Below are 27,603 nucleotides of genomic sequence, written 5' to 3'. Positions count from 1 at the left end.
ACAAGCAAACGTGAACTGTGCGAGCAAAGTCAACTTTACCCCAGGTGGTACACAACCCAGCTGTCGACAGGCGGCATTTGGAATATCGGATTCTGGGGAGTCCAGGTTAGCACGGCAGAGAATATTGAAGATCTCTTGTAAATTTCCCTATACGCAGAAAACATGCATTTGAAAACTACACGCCGCGCGGGATTAGCCGAGCGGTCTCAGGCGCAGCGGTCATGGACTGTTCGGCTGGACCAGGCGGAGGTTCGTGTCCTCCCTCGAGAATGGGTGTGTGTGTGTTTGTCCTTACGATAATTTAGGTTAAGTAGTGTGTAAGCTTAGGGACTGACGACCTTAGCAGTTAAGTCCCATAAGATTTCACACACATATGAACTATTTTTTTTAACTAAACATTGATACATCGATCCAAGCACGAAAATTAAATAATCTCACAAAAACAAAAATTCTCATCCTTGCTCTTCACGAAGCACGACTAACTGACAGTGAAACCTTGCATTACGGAAACCATTGCATCTTCAAGAGCAAAACACAACAAAAGGTAGCGAAAGGTGTACCAATCTTCGGTATTGCTTTTCTCAAACACAGATCTATCATCAACTCTGTCAAAGAAATCACACCCATCACCAATCGACTTATGACTAGGCTCATTCAGAGCCCCAGTAAAAAATATACACTCATCAATTCACATGCTCCCACCAACATCGAAAATAACAAAAACACCAAAAATGTCGAAAAATTCTGGAACACACTCGAAAATACTATGAGCAAAATTCAACAAGATGACGTGAAAATACTAATGGGAGACTTCAACTCTCTATTTGGAACAGAAAAATCCTGTAGAAAAATCATTGGCACAAATTCAACATACCGAAACGCTTAGACCAACGGCACACGTCTGACTGACTTTTGCCAACAATTCAACCACAAAAGGATGTCTTCCCACTTCAGGAAAAAAACCAGTTCCCAGGTAACATGCTTCGCTGCCAGTGCAAGCTGCTTTCGTTCGCCTTTCGAGACTCGCTGAAAGCTAGATTTTTAATTCATTTGTAGCTGAGCTACAAGAAGGCAGATACAAACTCAATAAGGGAATCGTAAGATAACGCTCGAGCTAAATTCGTCTTGCTACTTACAGTAACCCTTAGTGTCAGAGCGAAAACCTTACGGTACTGCCAATTTCATAATGCCACTTTTGTTTTCTACCGACACATTTTTTGTTGTTGTGAATACATAATTTTATCTATGAAATACCACATTTTTATAAGACTTGCGAATGATACAGGAAATGAAGTAAATACAGATCTTTTCGAAGTCAAAAGTCGGTAATATCCTACTAATTCGTGTTAAAATAGGCTCAATCGTCTTACAGACACTTAATGCTTTATTAAGATAGACTGCCGTCGTGATGTTTCTGTAGTAAGCTGAATTTAATTTGTATTAGTTCAGTGAATGTTTTAATTGCATTTTCCATTAGTTTACTAATCGCAATAGTAATCATCAAAGAGAAATTAATCAGCAGCGGAATTTTCTTTGACGATATCTAAAACAATCTGACAATGCTAAAGTTGTTTGCAAATTTTACGCCTGTAGAAACCCACTGGTTCTAACGATGTCATTAAACCAGTGTAGTTTTAAGAGTATTTTCGCCTAGATATGAATTGCCTTGACGGTTGATCGATCAAGAGCGGGAAAGGTATAATTTTACGAATATATGACGAGAAGGACAAGTGCTTGAGAGAGGAGTTCCCTATCAAAACAAACACACTTTTGGAGCTATCATATGTAAAATATTATGTTCACACTACTCTTTGCTCTAGTCTACGTCTTTTGGTGGGGCTCAGCCTTTCATTTCTTCTTAGGAAGTTAACGATAAATCATCATAACACGTCACCAGTAACAGTACTGCATAGGAATGCTCAATGAGCGACCTGATGACGTTCAATAATAGTCACTCTGTGGATTTTTGTTGTTTCGGATTAGAGCATGCAGTACACCTACACCAGACTTCTTAACTGTTGGATGCAAATGTCGCATGATGGAAAAATGCTAATCCGTCACATATATCAGTAGTCGAGTCTTCCTTAATGTGGAAAATCATTCATGCCAGAACGATTTTTGTTGAAACATGAATATCTTTTTCTGGCGTATTTTTCCCAAAAGCACTCGCTCCAAACACAGTTCAAATCTTTCTAGCTGCCTCCTCTACATTCACCCCTCTGTTATACCAAAGTAAATGTTGTGTTGCAGATGTTACACCTTTTTCCACTTGCTACTCAATTTTAGAATGCTAAACTGTAGTTCATGATTTTCAAGTATGCAAAATCCAATACTTAACTGCAAGATGATAACTAGAACTTCAAATTCGAAAATGGCATTGATACATACACTGACAGCGTGGCGCCGCCTTCACATGGGCGGCGCCGGATTTCAGGCGGCGGGTGGCGTCTGGCCGGTGGCCGGTAGCCGCTGCAGCGCGAGGAAACGCCCGAGCGTAAACTGTTATGATCGCGAAGCAGCCACGAGCTGTCCTGCGGAATTGTTTCTGAAATTCTTGTTATTGCGGGTGGATAGAATGTTAAGCGAATTGTCTTGGATGTTGAATCAGACTCATAACTTTAGACCGAAATGTGAAAAAAAAAAAAAAAATTGGACGCGAACATACGACTGTAAGTTTAGAATGCACGACGATTACCGCAAGACCACAGGCTCACTCCATCCCTATTATCTCGGAAGTAGACAACACTTCCTCCTAACACTTCCGCATCTTACAGTGTTGCCAGATTGTGCAGATGGCCGGACTTAGAGTTGTCAGGGGCGGTCAGTTTTATTGGCCACCTTAAGTGAACGACTCGGACTTGTCTCTGTAGCGGCCGGCCGGCGGTCAGTTTTTATGTCTAAGACTGTACATTAAGAGTTCCTCAAGTTTCTCCAGAAAGATATGGGGGTCACCACTAGGTGGCCTGTACACTACTACTACCATTAGCTCAAGGCTCTCAATTACTGGACCTGACATTTCAAAATGCATTTCATCACAAAGGGTATTGAGATCTATCCTGCCACAGTTTGGTGCAAGAGGTGTTTTTGCATATATTGCTACCCCACCACGTAAGTGCTGTTTTCTGCAATAGCAACTAAGTAGTGTGTAATCATCCAATACTTTGTACCCAAGATCATCCTCTTTACACCAATGTTCACTTAAACATAGAATATCTATCACGTTTTCATTTGAAAATTCGTTGACAATTAAGTTTTTATCTGCCATGCCCCGAATATTGGAGTCCTGTCCAAACAATATCACATGCAGCTTCAATTTCTATCTTGGTGGATCTGAGTTTTTTGTCTACTGCGACAAATACACCACCTCCATTTCCCATTTACCTATCTTTTCTATATACACTTAAATTTTCCCCAAAACTCTCACTGGTATCAATTTCAGGTTTCAACCGGCTTTCCATGCTTAGTATTATATGAGCTTTGCATGAATGCTTCAAACTCTGACATTTTGTTGTGATATCTTTGGCAGTTTACCATTAGGATTTTAATACTCTCACCTGTGGGAGGCATTTCTTTCAATCTTACATTGATACTACTGGGTTTCCTATAGCTTTCGTTATCTGGATTGGATGGACAGTTGCCTAATCTAAAAACCCTCGTGTGCACCTCATACACCTGAGTAGCAGCATCTGATGTGTAGTGCACACCTGACCTATTTAGGGGGAACCCTACCATTCTCATCACTACGGTACAAGTCCAGGAAGGTGCAGCCTAGCTTGTCATATAACTTTCAAAGTCTCTGGTTCAGTCCTTCCACTTGACTCAGAACCAAAGGGCCACGGTCAATTCTGCAAATTGCGAGGTTCATTGAAAATCCACGTGCAAATCTGGTCTTCTCTGCCAGTCACTGGTGTGACCCAAGAATGACTTCAGAGTCCAGATGGCAGGCATCATTTGTTCCAATGTGGGCCACAATCTGCAGTTGGTTGTACCCTGTTCTCTCAATGGCTGCTGGAATTGCCTCTTCAACTTGTTGAATGAAACCCCCAGGCATACAAATTGAGTGCACCCGGTGTCATTTCCTGTCCCTTGCTGCCATTTCCCTAAAGTGTAACAACACTCACTTTGAACTGCCGACAATTAATAGACACCTGCCCTTTTGCATTTGCCTCCTCCTGACGCCAGACAAAACAGGTTTCCCCACGACAGCTGAAGTGAGTCCCACTGGGTCAATTTCAGTTTCAGTGTAAGACAGCACCTCAAACATGTTGGTTAGGAGGATTGGTACAACACTCTGAGTCCTCCCTGGTGCCCGTCCACCCCATACAGGACGCCTAGATCTACCAATGATACGCCACTGGCAGTGGAGTGAATGGGTAATGACAGATCCTGTATTTTCTGCAGAGGATGCAGGATCCACAGGAGAGGATAGTACCTGAGGTACCTCTGGTACAGGTATCACAGGTACACGAGTCTTGGGAGCTCTTCCAACACACCAATTTGCAGCAGCTGTCGGTTGTTTGACCATCAGGGTGATTTCCACCTGATTATGAATGTCAGCCAATGATCCCATGCTTGAGAACAGCATTCACAGTGGGGCTCCATTTTAGCTGGTGCACTGTATTACAACGCAGTGGACAAAGTACTTTAAATTAAACTTGCTGATTATCTTTTAGTCTGTGGATCTAAGAAGTTGCTAATTCCCTGTAAGAGTTGAAGCAGATACACAAAACGAGATTTATATTAAGGCAACATAAAAACCTGTGGTAAAACTTACTAGTTTCCTAAAATGTTTTGATGTTAATTATAGTTATAAGCAAACTCAAAAACTGAGTTAATTTACGATAAAAGCAGATAATATATAGGGCTACTCCTCTTACGCGAAAACTAGATGTAACACAAAATGTTTGTTAGAAAATCTGTTACAGTAACTAAATCAAAAACCCCGATTTGTTACAAATTGCCCATAGATTATGCAAAGGACAATGGAGCTTCCAAAAAGTCTCAAAAACGCATCTTCATTTGTGTTGATATAGGGTACAATGAAATTCAGTGGTGATTAATACATTGGCTGAACTGTGAACCACAAATGCTGATTTGCTACGAATTTAAATTCTCATGTAATTGTACAATATTGTGCTACTCTTCAGAAATTGAAGAAACGACTTCAGCGTGTTCGTAGGCAAAAAAATCTGAACGAACTTCTCCTTCTTCATGACAACGCAAGACCTCACACAAGTCTTCGCACCCGAGAGGAGCTCACAAAACTTCAGTGGACTGTTCTTCCTCATGCACCCTACAGCCCCGATCTCGCACCGTCGGATTTCCATATGTTTGGCCCAATGAAGGACGCAATCCGTGGGAGGCACTATGCGGATGATGAAGTTATTGATGCAGTACGACGTTGGCTCCGACATCGACCAGTGGAATGATACCGTGCAGGCATACAGGCCCTCATTTAAAGGTGGCGTAAGGCCGTAGCATTGAATGGAGATTACGTTGAAAAATAGTGTTGTGTAGCTAAAAGATTGGGGAATAACCTGGTGTATTTCAATGCTGAATAAAACAACCCCTGTTTCAGAAAAAAAATGTGTTGCATTACTTATTGAACTGCCCTCGTAGGAGGGCAGAGTGTTAGAATGCATGTCGTATAATAGGCTGTACACTGCATTACTCCAGTTCAGCTGTAAGTTATCGTATGGGTAGGATTCACAGTTTAGAAAGACCTTAGCGATTGTTAGTTTGCAGTGGTCGAATACACTAGAATCCACATACTAGCTCTAACTGCCCAAGACCAATGTCCAGTGGATGAAAGAGCTGCATATTCTTAGAGTTCCCATGAGTGGAAAGATAATAGCAGCATAGCAGAGGAATTCAGTACTTTCAAGAATCGTAGGTACTCTTGGTCTGATACCGTGATGTGCTGCATTTTTCAGATCACCTTTTCTAACACTAATTTATTTTCTTCCGGATTTCGCTGAGCATAACAATTGTTATCTGTTGCATTTCTCACCAAAAGTATAATAATACATTTCATCTCTTGAAAGAATCACGTAAGAACTTTGAGCTGTAAGCATACGCAAAAGAGGTGATGTGATACCAGCCTCACAAGTACATTTCATGTTTCATCATTACTATTAAACGCCGCTGACGCAAACGGTTTTTGGGAACTGTATTCCTTATGGAAGATTCATTCGTCAATTGAAATGGAGCTGTTATATCGAGCGAGATTTCTAACCTATCGCTTTGAGGAACAAAATTCTCTGGTGTTATCGCACAGTGCTTCCGATGCAAAGTGATGTACCGACGACTGTGAGAGTCACATTTAAATCTGATACCCATTGTTTCGGGTGAAGATGTAAAACTCTCTCATCACCACGAAAATCAACTAAATTTCCCTCCTGATCTAGAATATTAATCTCGAGATGACCTACTGTCTGTACACATACTGGAAGATATACCGGGCTCTGTGGAACCTGTAGAATGTTGTATCCTGGGCCTTCTATGGGGTGGAATCTGTACATACTATGTATCAGCTGGTCGTTCTGGTGTGAATAAGTCGCAGTATTACACTCGACACAGATTGTGTTCACTGGCAATATATTCACAAGTTCTTCTAACTCGCAAAATTCAAGAGCGATCAACACAATACTCCATTCTCCCTTGCTTAGATCAACTGGCGGATAGCGATTCGCATTTAATACCGAGTAGTAAGCAAAACTAGGATAATGGAATGTAGTCGAATTAAATAAGGTGATGCTGAGGGAATTAGATAAGGGAATGAGACACTTAAAGTAGTAGATGAGTTTTGTTATTTGGGAAGCAAAACAACTGATGAATAGTCGAAGCAGAGAGAACATAAAATGCAGTCTGGCTATGGCAAGGAAAGCGTTTCTGAAGAAGAGAAATTGTTAACATCGAATATAGATTTAAGTGTCAGGAAGTTTTTCCTGAAGGTATTTGTGTGGAGTGTAGCCATGTATGCTACTGAAACAAGACGATAGGCCGGCCGAAGTGGCCGAGCGGTTCTAGGCGCTACAGTCCGGAACGGCGTGACCGCTACGGTCGCAGGTTCGAATCCTGCTTCGGGCATGGATGTGTGTGATGTCCTTAGGTTAGTTTGGTTTAAGTAGTTCTAAGTTCTAGGGGACTGATGACCTCAGAAGTTAAGTCCCATAGCGCTCAGAGCCATTTGAACCATTTGAACCAAGACGATAAATAGTTTAGACAAGAAGAGAATAGAAGCTTTTGAAATGTGGTGCTACAGAAGAATGCTGAAGATTAGGTGGGTAGATCAAGTAACTAATGAGGGCATAGCGAACAGAATTGGGAAGAAGAGGAATTTGTGGCTCAACTTGACTAGAAGAAGGGATCGGTTGGTAGGACATGTTCTGGGTCATGAAGGGATCACCAATTTAGTATAGGAGGGAATCGTGGAGAGTAAAAATCGTAGAGGGAGACCAAGAGAGGAATACACTAACAAGGGAACATCCCCATCGCACCCCCCTCAGATTTAGTTATATGTTGGCACAGTGGATAGGCCTTGAAAAACTGAACACAGATCAATCGACAAAACAGGAAGAAGTTGTGTGGAACTATGAAAAAATAAGCAAAATATACAAACTGAGTCGTCCATGCGTAAGATAGGCAACATTAAGGGCAATGTGTGCGAGGAGCGCTGTGGTCCCGTGGTTAGTGTGAGCAGCAGCGGAATGAGAGGTCCTTGGTTCAACTCTGCCCTCGACTGAAAATTTTGCTTTCTTTATTTTCGCAAAGTTATGATCTGTCCCTTTGTTCATCGACGTCTCTGTTCCCTGTAATAAGTTTAGTGTCTGTGTTTCGCGACCGCACCGCAAAACCGTGTGATTAGTTGACGAAAGGACGTGCCTCTCCAATGGGAACCGAAAACATTTGATCGCAAGGTCATAGGTCAACCGATTCCTCCACAGGAAAACACGTCTGGTATTTTGTATACGACACTGGTGACAGCATGTGCGTCACATGATAGGAATATGTTGTCGACCCACTTAACTAGTACACTTGGCGAATGGGTGAAAGGATTCTTCTACCTTGCCCGATTTAGGTTTTCTTGTGGATGTAATAATCACTCCAAAAAAAGTGATGAAAACATAAGAGTTTTTCACATAAACTGAAAATAAAAAGTTAAAATTTTCGGTCGAGGGAAGATTTGAACTGAAGACCCCTCGTTCCACAGCTGTTCACGCTAACCACGGCACCACGGCGCTCCTCGCCTCATATTGCCCTTAATATTGCCTATCTTACGCATGGACGACCCAGTTTGTATATTTTGCTTATTTTTTCATAGTTCCACACAACTTCTTCCTGTTTTCTCGATTGATCTGTGTTCAGTTTTTCAAGGCCTATCCACTGTGCCAACTTATAACTAAATCTGAGGGGGGTGCGATGGGGATGTTCCCTTGTAAGCAGATTAAGAAGGGTGTAGATTGCAGTAGTTGCTCAGAGATGATGAGGGTTCCACAGGGAAGAGTAGCAGTCTCTAGACTGAAGACCACAATAACAGCAACCGAGTACTGTTCTTTCAAAGTTGAGGTGTACGACATGACGTCTGGGCATCGACTGACACTGATGTAGAGACACATGCAGTTTGTTTTTATGCATTCGTCAGGAGAAACGCGAAGGGCCCAACACACGAGCGACGGATCACAGCGATCCGTGCACGCAATATCGCTTACAATCGGTCGCTCGTCTCTAAATCCCACATAGGAGCGATTTACCAAGCAAATTCAATCAGTATTACGTACATCACTGTGTCAAGAATTCAAAAATGAGCTACTTTTAGCAGCAGTTGCAGATTATTTCCGTATCACCATGAATATTTGCAAAACATTAATTTGAAACGCACGAGAATTATAAATTGTTAAACTTGTTTTGAAACGCTTTTCTTGGGAAGTGTAGATTACTTCACAACATACAGGGCTATTACAAATGATTGAAGCGATTTCATAAATTCACTGTAGCTCCATTCATTGACATATGGACACGACACACTACAGATACGTAGAAAAACTCATAAAGTTTTGTTCGGCTGAAGCCGCACTTCAGGTTTCTGCCGCCAGAGCGCTCGAGAGCGCAGTGAGACAAAATGGCGACAGGAGCCGAGAAAGCGTATGTCGTGCTTGAAATGCACTCACATCAGTCAGTCATAACAGTGCAACGACACTTCAGGACGAAGTTCAACAAAGATCCACCAACTGCTAACTCCATTTGGCGATGGTATGCGCAGTTTAAAGCTTCTGGATGCCTCTGTAAGGGGAAATCAACGGGTCGGCCTGCAGTGAGCGAAGAAACGGTTGAACACGTGTATCTGGACATGCTGGAAAATTGGCTCATGCCTCAACTGGAGACCGACAGCACCGACTTCATCATTCAACAGGATGGTGCTCCACTGCACTTCCATCATGATGTTCGGCATTTCTTAAACAGGAGTTTGGAAAACCGGTGGATCGGTCGTGGTGGAGATCATGATCAGCAATTCATGTCATGGCCTCCACGCTCTCCCGACTTAACCCCATGCGATTTCTGTCTGTGGGGTTATGTGAAAGATTCAGTGTTTAAACCTCCTCTACCAAGAAACGTGCCGGAACTGCGAGCACGCATCAACGATGCTTTCGAACTCATTGATGGGGACATGCTGCGCCGAGTGTGGGAAGAACTTGATTATCGGCTTGATGTCTGCCGAATCACTAAAGGGGCACATATCGAACATTTGTGAATGCCTAAAAAAACTTTTTGAGTTTTTGTATGTGTGTGCAAAGCATTGTGGGTCAAAAATGGCTCTGAGCACTATGGGACCCAACTGCTGTGGTCATAAGTCCCCTAGAACTTAGAACTACTTAAACCTAACTAACCTAAGGACAGCACACAACACCCAGCCATCACGAGGCAGAGAAAATCCCTGACCCCGCCGGGAATCGAACCCGGGAACCCGGGCGTGGGAAGCGAGAACGCTACCGCACGACCACGAGATGCGGGCACAAAGCATTGTGAAAATATCTCAAATAATAAAGTTATTGTAGAGCTGTGAAATCGCTTCAATCATTTGTAATAACCCTGTATTTTACGTTTTCCACCGGAGCCAAATGGATTGTGTGAACTTTCCAGTGTGCCAATGAAATTCGTTTCACATTTATTAGTCCCCAGTTCCTTTTTTATTCATTAGTCTTAATGCTTAACTGCAAGTATTTAGGTCTGCACAATTTATTCGATGTGTCTATAGGGATGCCGTCAACAGCAGCACTACTGATTACCGTAACTCTTGTTATAAATTGTATGATAGAGTGTAGGATCATATGAAATGACAAGGACTGTATAAAAGGATTGTATAAAACATTTAATTTAAAATGTCCCCTTAACATTAGACTAGGTACATGTGTCATTCTGTTTAGATGTTAAAAACTTAACTATATAATTATTTCAACACAATATCATAAGAAGAAGCTCATTGTATCGTGACTATTATTAAGAACTTCCCATTACTTCTACACTAATAGTACAAGTTTCAAAATGGTAATCACTGCAAAATCGAAGGATGTATTTTGTATTTCTTCTTAATGTAAATGGCTACTCCATCTTCTGTCTCACTCCTCAGCGTAGTTCGTGGTCCCTGGGTAACTGAAGTCAGTTTCTTGCTCATCGTGGGCAAAGCGGAAAGAAAGAAAACTGCACAACCACGCTTGATAAACGGACAAACGAGTCGTTGCCATATTGCCGCACACCGCTGCTAACCAACCAAGCAGCCACATTGCACGCACGAACTGCATGCGATCCGTCAGATTGCCTGGGATTTCATTGCTACCAGCGATCAGCGGCCCATCACTGCGAGTTGCCCACACACGTGCCATCTGCGAAGCGATCGGTCGCCCATGTGACGGATCGCTGCGATCCGTTGCTCGTGTTTGGGGCTCTTTAGACACACCACGTTTACTTGTGAAACATCTTCCAGAAGATGACAACCGAATTTCGGAAACCGTTTCTAGCTGTTGCGTTTACATGGTAAGTTCTGAAGCGGTTACTAGCCCAGTTAAACAGGGCGCCTGGAAAACAGCTGCTACTGTTTATGATTTAGTCAGCACTGACAAAGTGTAAACAGCTCCAGTTTAATATTTATACTTACCTTTCACAGTACAAAAAGCCAATCCGTCGATATTAGACGAAAATTTGTAAAAACAGGACGAAACCTGACAGCCCAAACACGCTCCAAAACCGGTTGCATTTACATGGGAGCGAAAATCGATTGCGGAATTGGAAAACCAGTGACCAGAAGTGGATTTCCAAAATCGATTTTGAAGTGTTTACGTGAGCACCCAGAAGCGATATTGGGAAATCGGTTTCCGAATGCGGGTCTGGGAATCCCTTGTAAACGGTGTGACAAAAATGGTTCAAATGACTCTGAGCACTATGGGACTTAACATCTGAGGTCATCAGTGCCCTAGAACTTAGAACTACTTAAACCTAACTAACCTAACGACATCGCACACATCCATGCCCGAGGCAGGATTCGAACCTGCGACCGTAGTAGTCGCGCGGTTCCAGACTGAAGCGCCTTTAACCGCTAAGCGGATACTAGCCCAGTTAAACAGGGCGCCTGGAAAACAGCTGTTACTGTTTATGATTTAGTCAGCACAGACAAAGTGTAAACAGCTTCAGTTTAATATTTATACTTACCTTTCACAGTACAAAAAGCCAATCCGTCGATATTAGACGAAAATTTGTAAAAACAGGACGAAACCTGACAGCCAAACACGTTCCAAAACCGGTTGCATTTACATGGGAGCGAAAATCGATTGCGGAATTGGAAAACCAGTAACCAGAAGTGGATTTCCAAAATCGATTTTGAAGTGTTTACATGAGCACCCAGAAGCGATATTGGGAAATCGGTTTCCGAAATCCGGTTCTGGGAATCCCTTGTAAACGGTGTGACAAAAATGGTTCAAATGACTCTGAGCACTATGGGACTTAACATCTGAGGTCATCAGTGCCCTAGAACTTAGAACTACTTAAACCTAACTAACCTAACGACATCACACACATCCATGCCCGAGGCAGGATTCGAACCTGCGACCGTAGTAGTCGCGCGGTTCCAGACTGAAGCGCCTTTAACCGCTAAGCGGATACTAGCCCAGTTAAACAGGGCGCCTGGAAAACAGCTGTTACTGTTTATGATTTAGTCAGCACAGACAAAGTGTAAACAGCTTCAGTTTAATATTTATACTTACCTTTCACAGTACAAAAAGCCAATCCGTCGATATTAGACGAAAATTTGTAAAAACAGGACGAAACCTGACAGCCCAAACACGTTCCAAAACCGGTTGCATTTACATGGGAGCGAAAATCGATTGCGGAATTGGAAAACCAGTAACCAGAAGTGGATTTCCAAAATCGATTTTGAAGTGTTTACATGAGCACCCAGAAGCGATATTGGGAAATCGGTTTCCGAAATCCAGTTCTGGGAATCCCTTGTAAACGGTGTGACAAAAATGGTTCAAATGACTCTGAGCACTATGGGACTTAACATCTGAGGTCATCAGTGCCCTAGAACTTAGAACTACTTAAACCTAACTAACCTAACGACATCACACACATCCATGCCCGAGGCAGGATTCGAACCTGCGACCGTAGTAGTCGCGCGGTTCCAGACTGAAGCGCCTTTAACCGCTAAGCGGATACTAGCCCAGTTAAACAGGGCGCCTGGAAAACAGCTGTTACTGTTTATGATTTAGTCAGCACAGACAAAGTGTAAACAGCTTCAGTTTAATATTTATACTTACCTTTCACAGTACAAAAAGCCAATCCGTCGATATTAGACGAAAATTTGTAAAAACAGGACGAAACCTGACAGCCCAAACACGTTCCAAAACCGGTTGCATTTACATGGGAGCGAAAATCGATTGCGGAATTGGAAAACCAGTAACCAGAAGTGGATTTCCAAAATCGATTTTGAAGTGTTTACATGAGCACCCAGAAGCGATATTGGGAAATCGGTTTCCGAAATCCGGTTCTGGGAATCCCTTGTAAACGGTGTGACAAAAATGGTTCAAATTACTCTGAGCACTATGGGATTTAACATCTGAGGTCATCAGTGCCCTAGAACTTAGAACTACTTAAACCTAACTAAACTAACGACATCACACACATCCATGCCCGAGGCAGGATTCGAACCTGCGACCGTAGTAGTCGCGCGGTTCCAAACTGAAGCGCCTTTAACCGCTCGGTCACAACGGCCGAACGGAGTGACAGAATGGCCACAGAGATAGGAATCGAAGTCTCGGTAGCGCCGGAAATTTTCGAACACATGGTTATTGCGTGATATTACTTACCAGGCAATAAAAGTTTTGAAAAAGGAAAAAGGGTCATTCTAAAAATTTGTAAATGAAGTACATATTTATTGGAGTAACATGGCTGTAACAGTATAATCTTTGAAGTTGCCAAAGAATCGTTTATGTCGAAGAAAAAGGCGAAGTTTTAAGCTCCTGTTTTTTAAATTTCTTCTTGGAGGTATGAGCTGTAGAATTCTCTTGATTTGTTGAAGAAAACGAAGCCGCATTTTATGGACTGCACATGCGAATATCCCGTATAAGATATACAAATGTTTGTGGATTTATTTATCACCTAGTACTACAAGTCAGTTCTAAGTCAAGAAGACTTAAGAGTTTTGAAGTCCGACTCACCTTCATTATGGCTGCCAAAGGAGTGGTGACGCAACGAACCACACAAGGAACACAAGAAGAAAAAGGTAAAGGTAAACTTTATAATGTTTACGAACGCTGCACTGCGTGACTGCGTCGATGAACCGATGTACAGAGCCTCGCAAGATACGCGACTCTCCATCATCTCGCAGTTCTACGTAAAAAATATGAACATTTCTATTATTAACAACAACATAATTTACTTATATACGTATGAATGTCTTTTCCTTTTCTAGTCGTCAATATTATGTCATTAATACATTTTATGTGGCCACCTAACAGGGGCTGTGTCGGTAACATTAGTCACTTACTTGTTCATGTTTGTAAAAGATTGATTATTTATGCAATGATGGATGTAAATTTTCTTTTCGGTTACTTGCCAAACGATAAGTAAAAATAAGTAAATAAGGAGAAATGAGAACGTTAAAGAAGAAAAGAGGTGAGAAACAAGTTTTTTACAAAATTATAATACAAAGAATAAATGATTGTTGTTTGTTGTTGTGGTCTTCAGTCCTGAGACTGGTTTGATGCAGGTCTTCATGCTACTCTATCCTGTGTAAGCTTCTTCATCTCTCAGTACCTACTGCAGCCTACATCCTTCTGAATCTGCTTAGTGTATTCATCTCTTGGTCTCCCTCTACGATTTTTCCCTCCATGCTCCTGCCCTCCAACACTAAATTGGTGACCCCTCGATGTCTCAAAACATGTCCTACCAACCGATCCCTTCTTCTAGTCAAGTTGTGCCACAAACTCCGCTTCTCCCCAATTCTATTCAATACCTCCTCATTAGTTATGTGATCTACCCACCTAATCTTCAGCATTCTTCTGTAGCACCACATTTCGAAAGCTTCTATTCTCTTCTTATCTAAACTATTTATCGTCCACGTTTCACTTCCATACATGGCTAAACTCCATACAAATACTTTCAGAAACCACTTCCTGACGTTTAAATCTATACTCGATGTTAACAAATTTTTCTTCTTCAGAAACGCTTTCCTCGCCATTGCCAGTCTACATTTTATATCCTCTCTACTTCGACCATCATCAGTTATTTTGCTCCCCAAATAGCAAAGCTCCTTTACTACTTTAAGTGTCTCATTTCCTAATCTAATTCCCTCAGCATCACCTTTCTTAATTCGACTGAATAAATGATAGGTGAAAGAAAAAAATCAAGAAGACGCCATCATTTAAGGTAAGACGAAGGCTTGATATTTATTTGCCTGGAGTCAGTCAGATGACGTGCAGTTAGATTCAAAATTAAATATAGGTGTTTTCTAAGTGGTTTCTCTAGTAGCAACTTTCAGTAGAACGTAGTACTCCTTGTTAGCAATCTTGTGCGGTATAGAAATTTTGCGTAGACACTTTCCCAAATATTAGAAGAAACAAGGGTAATCAGCAAGTATGCTCGATGAGCTAACTGCAAAACAAGACGTTTTGCAAACTGCGCACAGTGAATTGGCAGAAGCAGTTACGGAAGTTCAGACAGAAGTTTCTGAACTGCAAACAATTTGCGAAGATCTTCCAGACAAGATACAAACACTGTCGAAGGAGATCGGATTTATAAAGCATGAACAAAAGCGTGTTAGTACCAATGTAAAGGAACTTCACGACCGTGTAGAAGTAGACATGTTTGACAGTGATACCACATTTGTACGAATATTTCGAGTACAGCACAGAACTTACATTGAGGAGATAGAACATTTGATGCCCGAAAAAGTACATAAAATTGCTAATAAGGCAGACATCGGTATCAAAAACGCAGTGCAACAAATTCGTTCAGAACTGAACACTGATAGGATCTGTTCGAACGAATGAAACAGTGTTAACACAGGAATCGTACCATGCGGTTTAGTAGACCGATGAGAGAATAACTCTCCACCCTTGGAGATTCGCGACATTTACAAGAGAAATTCTGGCACGTAAAAGCATTTGCTGCCGTTAATGACGAATCTAACAAGTTACCACACACCACCGCACTTGTCAATTTATCACGAGCAGTTTCTTATCTGTTGATATTAGTTGACGAAGGCCACTTGAAACGCAGACGATTTCAGGTGTTTACTACTGACTCGAAAAAAAGAACGCCCAGTCATGCTCATAACAGCATTTCGTAATGTACTGACACGTAGCAGGTCTAAACAACAAAAATACGACAAGTGGTGCGGTTTACCCAAGTTGACGCCTTAACCTGTGAGTGCAGATATAGCAAGCAGATATCAAATGTAAGACCAATTCGAGCAGGCCTTTTTGGACAACTTTTAATCGGCTGGTGCTCAAGAATGATTACAGCGTGAAATATTTGAGCCACAGCCATTCAATGCCAAACAGGAGGATTAAGAAAATATTTAGAAAAATATACTAACAAAACAAGATACTTGAGCAACCCTGTATTCCATGTGGGCATATTGAAAAATTGGGAGGGTCGATTACCATTTTCCGAAAACAAAGGAAGTAGGTTAAAGTACGCTTGTTCGCCCACTGCTTGAATACTGCTCAGCAGTGTGGGATCCGTACCAGATAGGGTTGATAGAAGAGATAGAGAAGATCCAACGGAGAGCAGCGCGCTTCGTTACAGGATCATTTAGTAATCGCGAAAGCGTTACGGAGATGATAGATAAACTCCAGTGGGAGAATCTGCAGGAGAGACGCTCAGTAGCTCGGTACGGGCTTTTGTTTAAGTTTCGAGAACATACCTTCACCGAAGAGTCAAGCAGTATATTGCTCCCTCCTACGTATATCTCGCGAAGAGACCGTGAGGATAAAACCAGAGAGATTAGAGTCCACACAGAAGCATATCGACAATCCTTCTTTCCACGAACAATACGAGACTGGAATAGAAGGGGGAACCGATAGAGGTACTCAGGGTACCCTCCGCCACACACCGTCAGGTGGCTTGCGGAGTACGGATGTAGATGTAAATGTAGATGTAGATATTCAAGAAAAGCTAATCATTATACCCTCAGATCTGGAATATTTCCTTTCCATATTGGACACTACTGATTTGATTTATGAGGACTGTCATGCCAGTCGAATAGCTCGGATGTGCCACGGCATTTCCAGTCAAATGAAAAGGCACAATTCCATAATAACAACAATAATAGTGGTCACGGTCGGCGTCCATATGCGCCGTCACAACACTGTAGGTACAGAAACAATAACCATCAAGGAAATAATCATTACCAGAGAAAGGGAGATCGTAGATACAACGCTGGGAACCAACCTTCACCCAGGCACGATAACAGAAATTGGTACAACCAGAGGCAAAGTAAAATAGATAGTAGGCGAAGAACTAATGAAACATGTAATGGGCACAGGTTAACGAATATTGGGGAAATACGAAGCAGAGAGTTTAGGCAAGTGGACCAAGATTTCTGTAGCAAAGCAGACACAAGCTGGTGCAATACTGAACATGCAGTACACACAGTCGAGGTAAAATAATGTCGTGTGACTAGGGCCTCCAGTCGGCTAGACCGTTAGCAGGCTGCAAGTCTTTCAATTTGACGCCACTTCGGCGACTTGCGAGTCGATGGGGATGAACGGATGATTAGGACAACACTGCAAGTCCCTGAGAATGGAGAGAAGTCTTCCGAAGTAAGAGTGATTTCAGGTGTGCCGCAGGGGAGTGTCATAGGACCGTTGCTATTCACAATATACATAAATGACCTTGTGGATGACATCAGAAGTTCACTGAGGCTTTTTGGCAGATGATGCTGTAGTGTATCGAGAGGTTGTAACAATGGAAAATTGTGCTGAAATGCAGGAGGATCTGCAGCGAATTGACGCATGGTGCAGGGAATGCCAATTGAATCTCAATGTAGACAAGTGTAATGTGCTGCGAATACATAGAAAGATAGATCCATTATCATTTAGCTACAAAATAGCAGGTCAGCAACTGGAAGCAGTTAATTCCATAAATTATCTGGGAGTACGCATTAGGAGTGATTTAAAATGGAATGATCATATAAAGTTGATCATCGGTAAAGCAGACGCCAGACTGAGATTCATTGGAAGAATCCTAAGGAAATGCAATCCGAAAACAAAGGAAGTAGGTTACAGTACGCTTGTTCGCCCACTGCTTGAATACTGCTCAACAGTGTGGGATCCGTACCAGATAGGGTTGGTAGAAGAGATAGAGAAGATCCAACGGAGAGCAGCGCGCTTCGTTACAGAATCATTTAGTAATCGCGAAAGCGTTACGGAGATGATAGATAAACTCCAGTGGAAGACTCTGCAGGAGAGACGCTCAGTAGCTCGATACGGGCTTTTGTTAAAGTTTCGAGAACATACCTTCACCAAAGAGTCAAGCAGTATATTGCTCCCTACTACGTATATCTCGCGAAGAGATCATGAGCATAAAATCAGAGAGATTAGAGCCCACACAGAAGCACACCGACAGTCCTTCTTTCCACGAACAATACGAGACTGGAATAGAAGGGAGAACCGATAGAGGTACTCAAGGTACCCTCCGCCACACACCGTCAGGTGGCTTGCGGAGTATGGATGTAGATGTAGATGTAGATGAGCGGAGAAAATCTCCGACCCAGCCGGGAATCGACTCCGGGCCCTTAGAATTGATATTCTGTCACGCTGACCACGCAGCTACCGGGGGCGGACATAGTCGAGGTAGATGACACAGTAACATTGTTCCACCGGTAAACACCACAACCACGACCAATAGAAGCAATGGAGGCATACAGAGTGGATATATACATACTTTGCGATATGATCAGGATAAGGATGTGACAGACGAGTTGTGTTCTAAAGAGACTTGTAATGGCGGAGAGGGAGATGTAGTGATACCGGCAACAGTTAACGCTAAAGTAGGTGATGTACCTGTACACTTATTGTCGACACAGTCGCTTCTGCGAATATAAAGTCAGTTAGTTTGTTCAAAGAAATCAAAAGAAATATGTATGTACGTACCTTATCTCTGCAAAACTGCAGAGTTCTAACAGAAATATGTAACAAACACAAGTAGTGAAAACACAAGCATCTGTACCTATTACAATAAATGATTCTATAATAAGGTATGACTTGCTTATTATTGAAAAACTAATAGTCAACTGAATTTTAGGCATGAATTCTTTTCAACAGTATGAAGTGAAACTAACATTAGGTAAAGACAAGTGTCATTTTCAAGTGGAAGATTGTACGGTCTCTCTTGATTTAGTCAAGATGAGAACAAGTCAATCAACATGAAGTAGATTCACAAGACATTTGTCCAGAGATATTTTTCGTAAATAAAACCTTGCTAATCAGTCATCAGATACACCTACCAATGTACGAATCATACAGATAATGTACAAGACTCTCCTTACCTATTCATAACCCAAAGAAATGAATTAGGTGAACTAATCTTGCAATACATACAAGTTTTTGAAAAGCATCCCAGTAGTTTTAAAGGTTACGTGCATAAGATGGAGGTGTAACCCCACCAAATCTTCTGTCACTCTTTGTATGCAATACCATGGGCAAAAGGCAAACAGTATGTAAAAAAATAGAAATAATAAAAAACTAGGAAATAACTGAACCTTCACAGTCACCATATTGTAGCCATTTTCCGGCAATTGCGAAACCGAATGGCGATGTCCGCCTAGTTTTAGGTGTCAAACAAATCAACAAGATCACTGTCTCAGTGAGGATAAAGCTCAAAATTTTAGAGGAGCAATTGCTAAAAATTCAAAACACTTATCTAGCACAGATTTGCGTATCTCATGCTGGCAGATAGCACTTCATTCAGACACTAAAAAGTATACAGCATTCATTTGTACAGTTAGAAATTACCAATACCATACATTTCCCTTCAGATTAAATGTCAATGTAGGAATATTTATAGCAGCCCTTGTTAAAGTATTGGGCCCTGACATGCTAAGTAGATGGATGGTGTATGTGGCTGACCTATTGGTTGGCACCACAACATCGATAGAACACTTGGAATTGCTCAGTAAAGTGTTATAAAATGTCAGAGTATAATGTCATAGTAAACTTACGAATGTCCGAGTTTGGACGGCAGAAAATAAAATTTTTATATCACATTATTTGCTTAGAAAGATAGTACCAGACAAAGCAAAGATCGCTGAAATAAAAAATTTTGCAGCACCCCAAAACAGAAGATAACTCAAAGAATTCTTAGAATTAAAGTCGTTTTTCAGAAAATTTGTGACAAATCAATTACTAAACAATGATGCTCTCTTAAACCTGTTGAGAAAGAACAGTACGTGGTTGTGGACAGTGCAACGCTAGAAAGATTTTGACGCAATTAAAGGGACCCAAGTCAATGCTAACCTGTTACATCATCCTGATATGAGATCAGACTTTCGTCTCAGCATGGATGTATCATTAAAGAGAGTGGGGACATGCCTGTTTCAAATCAGAAAAATTGACGAAAAATCGACAATATGAGTGATTAGTTTCACAAGTTGAACCTTGACAGAATGTAAAAAATCTTATTTGGTAACAGAACTTTCCGGAAGCCTTGACAGTCGTTTGGGCATTTAGGAAATTTCAGCACCGTTTATGGGGTAAGCACACAAAAGTGTCTTGCGATCATCAAGCCCTGTCCTTTCTAATTAACCTGCAAATTGTTACACAGACGTATTGCCAATTAGTGTCTTTTCTTGCAAGAATTCAGTTTTGAGATTGTACACATAAAAGGAGAACGGATTATTATAACAGACGCACTTCCACACCTGGAACAGGCTTTACACGAATTCAGCGAGTTGGCAGAACAAACTTCCGATTTTCTCATTTTTCTTGTGTACAATGGTACTTACCGACCACACTACTTAAGGGTGTGTTGAAATACGAGTAAGTTTAGGAAGAAGATGCACCAGATTGTAAAGTGGAGACTACAAGAAGATAACAACGAAGAACTAGGTAAGTATGTACACTCCTGGAAATTGAAATAAGAACACCGTGAATTCATTGTCCCAGGAAGGGGAAACTTTATTGACACATTCCTGGGGTCAGATACATCACATGATCACACTGACAGAACCACAGGCACATAGACACAGGCAACAGAGCATGCACAATGTCGGCACTAGTACAGTGTATATCCACCTTTCGCAGCAATGCAGGCTGCTATTCTCCCATGGAGACGATCGTAGAGATGCTGGATGTAGTCCTGTGGAACGGCTTGCCATGCCATTTCCACCTGGCGCCTCAGTTGGACCAGCGTTCGTGCTGGACGTGCAGACCGCGTGAGACGACACTTCATCCAGTCCCAAACATGCTCAATGGGGGACAGATCCGGAGATCTTGCTGGCCAGGGTAGTTGACTTACACCTTCTAGAGCACGTTGGGTGGCACGGGATACATGCGGACGTGCATTGTCCTGTTGGAACAGCAAGTTCCCTTGCCGGTCTAGGAATGGTAGAACGATGGGTTCGATGACGGTTTGGATGTACCGTGCACTATTCAGTGTCCCCTCGACGATCACCAGTGGTGTACGGCCAGTGTAGGAGATAGCTCCCCACACCATGATGCCGGGTGTTGGCCCTGTGTGCCTCGTTCGTATGCAGTCCTGATTGTGGCGCTCACCTGCACGGCGCCAAACACGCATACGACCATCATTGGCACCAAGGCAGAAGCGACTCTCATCGCTGAAGACGACACGTCTCCATTCGTCCCTCCATTCACGCCTGTCGCGACACCACTGGAGGGGGCTGCATGATGTTGGGGCGTGAGCGGAAGACGGCCTAACGGTGTGCGGGACCGTAGCCCAGCTTCATGGAGACGGTTGCGAATGGTCCTCGCCGATACCCCAGGAGCAACAGTGTCCCTAATTTGCTGGGAAGTGGCGGTGCGGTCCCCTACGGCACTGCGTAGGATCCTACGGTCTTGGCGTGCATCCGTGCGTCGCTGCGGTCCGGTCCCAGGTCGACGGGCACGTGCACCTTCCGCCGACCACTGGCGACAACATCGATGTACTGTGGAGACCTCACGCCCCACGTGTTGAGCAATTCGGCGGTACGTCCACCCGGCCTCCCGCATGCCCACTATACGCCCTCGCTCAAAGTCCGTCAACTGCACATACGGTTCACGTCCACGCTGTCGCGGCATGCTACCAGTGTTAAAGACTGTGATGGAGCTCCGTATGCCACGGAAAACTGGCTGACACTGACGGCGGCGGTGCACAAATGCTGCGCAGCTAGCGCCATTCGACGGCCAACACCGCGGTTCCTGGTGTGTCCGCTGTGCCGTGCGTGTGATCATTGCTTGTACAGCCCTCTCGCAGTGTCCGGAGCAAGTATGGTGGGTCTGACACACCGGTGTCAATGTGTTCTTTTTTCCATTTCCAGGAGTGTATGTATATATTGAACTGGGGACCTAGAAACGACGGAGAGGCTCCGTCCCCGCCGAAGCCTTCAGTGGTACACAACCCCACAACAGGCTACAGCAGTCCACTCACTCCACCGCCGCCCCACACCGAACCCAGGGTTATTCAGCGGTTCAGCCCCCAGTGGACGATGCATACATCGTTCGGCCGCCAGTGCCCCCCCCCCCATCCCCCCTCCCCCGGGAACGTCTCATTCCAGACGAGTGTAACCTCAATGTTTGCGTGGTAGAGCAATTATGGCGTACGCGTACATGGAGACAGTGTTTGGGCAGCAATCGCCGACATAGTGTAACTGAGGCGGAATAAGGGGAACCAGCTCGCATTCGTCGAGGCAGATGGAAAACCGCCTTAAAAACCACCCACAGGCCGGCCGGCACAGCGGACCTCGACACTAATCCGCCGGGCGGATTCGCGCAGGGGACCGGCACGCCTTCCCGCTCGGGAAGCAGCGCGTCAGACCACACGGTGGTCAGACCACACGGCTAGCCGGGCGGGCCTACTAGGTAAGAACTATACTCTGTGTTGTGTCTAGACAAGACAGCCTAGACACAATGAGAGGAAGCCGAAAGGCACGCGCTTAAACTCACGCAGGCTGGCGTGGGGTCTGAAACAGGATACGTAATGAATGCTATAAAGAAAAGTACGTAGCTTCTGGAATACTTAACTTTAATCCACATTTGTAGAACACCGCTCTTGATGATACATTAATAGAATCTCAATATCTATACTGGTAATGGCGCCTTGCTAGGTCGTAGCAAATGTAGCTGAAGGCTATGCTAACTATCGTCTCGGCAAATGAGAGCGTAATTCTCAGTGAAACATGGCTAGCAACGTCGGCTTGACAACTGGGGCGAGTGCTAGTACGTCTCACTAGACCTGCCGTATGGTGGCGCTCGGTCTGCAATTACTGACAGTGGCGACACGCGGGTCCGTCGTATACTAGCGCACCGCGGCCGATTTAAAAGCTACCACCTAGCAAGTGTGGTGTCTGGCGGTGACACCACACTCTGCACCAAAGAGTACTGATTAACTGTCGCACACCTGAGTCGTCACGGCGGTGCGTATGTTTACCTGATGCATACATCGAATACACCCGCCGTGGTTGGGGATACTATGGGGTGTCAAAGTACACAAAAAGTATCGTTCGTACTTCATTTTTCTAATGACAGACACATGGTACACTGAGTTATAAGAAAAAGTGTCGTTTGTGAGATGGTGAAGCACCCAAATCGAGTTTAACAGAACTACATCCAATTTCTCCTACTAAACCACTGAAGTTGGTGTCCCTTGAAGCAGCTGGCCATCTACCACAAGCTAGGGGCGTGGTAAAATATGTAGCTGATTTTTTCTTACGAAGTACCATCGCATGTATACAGTGAAAATACAAACTTCTGCACCTGTTGTCAGGAGGACTACAAATGAGTATTTCCCGAGAGTTGGTAAGCCGCTAGAAGTATTTACTGTTAATGCATCGAACTTTACAAGCAGTAAGTGGAGAGATTTTTTGAACGAACAACAGATAAAGCAATTCTAGATGCACGCTTCCGCTCAGAAGCAAGTCAGGTAGAAAGAGTATTCAAATAGTTTAACAGGTTCATTAGGACAAAGAAACTAGGTGGACAGAATATTTCGTACCAATTCAGAAAATACTAAATAATCTTACATATGCCTCCACGAGATTGACACCGGCTGAGTTGATATTTGGAAAGACTGAAATTGGCGAGTGGGTCAGACCATTACCAAGAGAGCTTCAAAATGAAACATTGATAGAAGGAAAGGTCAGGCAGGCATTAACAATTCTTAATGCACGAGCAGAAAGGAGAAAACAAAAGTATGGTAATAGATTAGGGTATAAGTGCATTTTTCAAGTCGGAGAGGAGGTACTCTTATGCATACAACACAAATCCAGCAAACTAAAGACACTAAACTGTAAGTGGCAAGCCACACATGACGGTCGACTTCACACATCCTGGGTGTGTTATCCTTCGGGTCAACACAATTCGGGAAAAATACGGGGATTATACCCACACAAAGAGATAAAGAAGTTTGTGTGGTGTCACCGCCAGACACCACACTTGCTAGGTGGTAGCTTTAAATCGGCCGCGGTCCATTAGTACATGTTGGACCCGCGTTTCGCCACTGTCAGTAATTGCAGACCGAGCGCCACCACACGGCAGGTCTAGAGAGACGTACGAGCACTCGCCCCAGTTGTATGACGACTTTGCTAGCGACTACACTGACGAAGTCTTTCTCTCATTTGCCGAGAGACAGTTAGAATAGCCTTCAGCTAAGTCCATGGCTACGACCTAGCAAGGCGCCATTAGCCTTACAGTGCTTGTATTTAAAGACTCTCAATTGTATCGTCAAGAGCGATGTACCACAATGATGGAGTAAAGTTAGGTATTAAAGAAGCTACGTACTTTTCTTTATAGCATTCATTAAGTATCCTGTTTCAGACCTCACGCCAGCCGGCGTGTGTTGTTGTTGTTGTTGTTGTGGTCTTCAGTCCTGAGACTGGTTTGATGCAGCTCTCCATGCTACTCTATCCTGTGCAAGCTTCTTCATCTCCCAGTATCTACTGCAACCTACATCCTTCTGAATCTGCTTAGTGTATTCATCTCTTGGTCTCCCTCTACGATTTTTACCCTCCACACTGCCCTCCAACGCTAAATTTGTGATCCCTTGATGCCTCAAAACATGTCCTACCAACCGATCCCTTCTTCTAGTCAAGTTGTGCCACAAACTTCTCTTCTCCCCAATCCTATTCAATACCTCCTCATTACTTACGTGATCTACCCACCAACGCGAGCATTTCGGCTACTTCCGAGTGGCGTGGCTGTCTTGCAACGCCACAACAGTTTGTGTGATGAAGCCAACAGGGGTACGACAAACTATCCTACTGCCACGTTCACATAATAACTTGAAATTATAAAACATGTTAACTCCTCACGAACAGGCCATGAAGGCCCAACGCTACCGACCGGCCGCCGTGTCATCCTCACCCACAGGCGTCATTGGACGCGGATATGGAGGGGCATGTGGTCAGCATGCCGCTCCCCCCGGCCGTATGTCAGTTTCCGAGACCGGAGCCGCTACTTCTGAATCAAGTAGCTCCTTAGTTTGCCGCCCAAGGGCTGAGTGCACCCCGCTGGCCAACAGCGCTCGCCAGATAGGGTGGTCACCCATCCAAGTGCTAGCCCAGCCCGACAGCGCTTAACTTCGCTGATCTGACGGGAACTGCTGTTACCACAGCTGCAAGGCCTTTGGCTTAATAAACAGGTACATGTATAAATATTAATTTTAAACTTAGGTTAAGAAAGTAAACCTCAGCGAAAAAAGTAAAAAAAATTAAATACAGGAGGAACTACAGCAGACTATGAGCTACCTATATCTACACTCCTGGAAATTGAAATAAGAACACCGTGAATTCATTGTCCCAGGAAGGGGAAACTTTATTGACACATTCCTGGGGTCAGATACATCACATGATCACACTGACAGAACCACAGGCACATAGACACAGGCAACAGAGCATGCACAATGTCGGCACTAGTACAGTGTATATCCACCTTTCGCAGCAATGCAGGCTGCTATTCTCCCATGGAGACGATCGTAGAGATGCTGGATGTAGTCCTGTGGAACGGCTTGCCATGCCATTTCCACCTGGCGCCTCAGTTGGACCAGCGTTCGTGCTGGACGTGCAGACCGCGTGAGACGACGCTTCATCCAGTCCCAAACATGCTCAATGGGGGACAGATCCGGAGATCTTGCTGGCCAGGGTAGTTGACTTACACCTTCTAGAGCACGTTGGGTGGCACGGGATACATACGGACGTGCATTGTCCTGTTGGAACAGCAAGTTCCCTTGCCGGTCTAGGAATGGTAGAACGATGGGTTCGATGACGGTTTGGATGTACCGTGCACTATTCAGTGTCCCCTCGACGATCACCAGTGGTGTACGGCCAGTGTAGGAGATCGCTCCCCACACCATGATGCCGGGTGTTGGCCCTGTGTGCCTCGGTCGTATGCAGTCCTGATTGTGGCGCTCACCTGCACGGCGCCAAACACGCATACGACCATCATTGGCACCAAGGCAGAAGCGACTCTCATCGCTGAAGACGACACGTCTCCATTCGTCCCTCCATTCACGCCTGTCGCGACACCACTGGAGGCGGGCTGCATGATGTTGGGGCGTGAGCGGAAGACGGCCTAACGGTGTGCGGGGCCGTAGCCCAGCTTCATGGAGACGGTTGCGAATGGTCCTCGCCGATACCCCAGGAGCAACAGTGTCCCTAATTTGCTGGGAAGTGGCGGTGCGGTCCCCTACGGCACTGCGTAGGATCCTACGGTCTTGGCGTGCATCCGTGCGTCGCTGCGGTCCGGTCCCACGTCGACGGGCACGTGCACCTTCCGCCGACCACTGGCGACAACATCGATGTACTGTGGAGACCTCACGCCCCACGTGTCGAGCAATTCGGCGGTACGTCCACCCGGCCTCCCGCATGCCCACTATACGCCCTCGCTCAAAGTCCGTCAACTGCACATACGGTTCACGTCCACGCTGTCGCGGCATGCTACCAGTGTTAAAGACTGCGATGGAGCTCCGTATGCCACGGCAAACTGGCTGACACTGACGACGGCGGTGCACAAATGCTGCGCAGCTAGCGCCATTCGACGGCCAACACCGCGGTTCCTGGTGTGTCCGCTGTGCCGTGCGTGTGATCATTGCTTGTACAGCCGTCTCGCAGTGTCCGGAGCAAGTATGGTGGGTCTGACACACCGGTGTCAATGTGTTCTTTTTTCCATTTCCAGGAGTGTATATCTACATACACACTCCGCAATCCACCGTATGGCGCGCAGCGGAGGGTGCCTTGTACCACTACTAATCATATCCTTTCCTGTCCCACTCGCTAATAGAGCGAGGGAAAAAAGACGATCTAAGATGCCTCCGTAGAGTCTTAATTTCTCGTATCTTATCTCCGCGGTCTTTATGCGCTACTTAGCTACTGTTGGGGGCAGTAGAATCGTTCGGCACTCAGCTTCAAACGCCGGTTCTCTAAATTTTCTCAATAGTGTTCTCGACAAGAGCGTCGCCTTCCCTCCAGGGACTTGAGTTCCCGAAGCACCTCAGAAACATTGCATGTTGTTCGAACCTACTAGTAATAAATCTAGCAGCCCGTCTCTGAATTGCTTCGCACTCTTTCTTTAATCAGAGTTGGTATGGGTCTCAAACACTTGAACTGTACTCAAAAATAGATCGCAGTATTATCCTATATTAGGTCACTTTTACAGATGAACCACACTTTCCTAGAACTCTCCCAATAAACCGAAGTCAACCATCTGATTCTCCTACCACAATACTCACATGCTCATTCCATTTGATTTCACTTTGCAACGTTATACCCAGATATTTAAACGACATGACTGTGTCAAACAGGACGCTACTAATGTTGCATCCAAACGTTATGGGTTTGTTTTTCCTACACATTCACATTAACTTACATTTCTCTACATTTATAGCTAGCTGCCATTCATCATA

This window comes from Schistocerca cancellata, chromosome 7 (assembly GCF_023864275.1).
Source record: "Schistocerca cancellata isolate TAMUIC-IGC-003103 chromosome 7, iqSchCanc2.1, whole genome shotgun sequence".
NCBI classification, from domain to species: domain Eukaryota; kingdom Metazoa; phylum Arthropoda; class Insecta; order Orthoptera; family Acrididae; genus Schistocerca; species Schistocerca cancellata.
The sequence above is the reverse complement of the archived record's forward strand: the minus strand, read 5'-3'. Positions refer to the sequence as shown.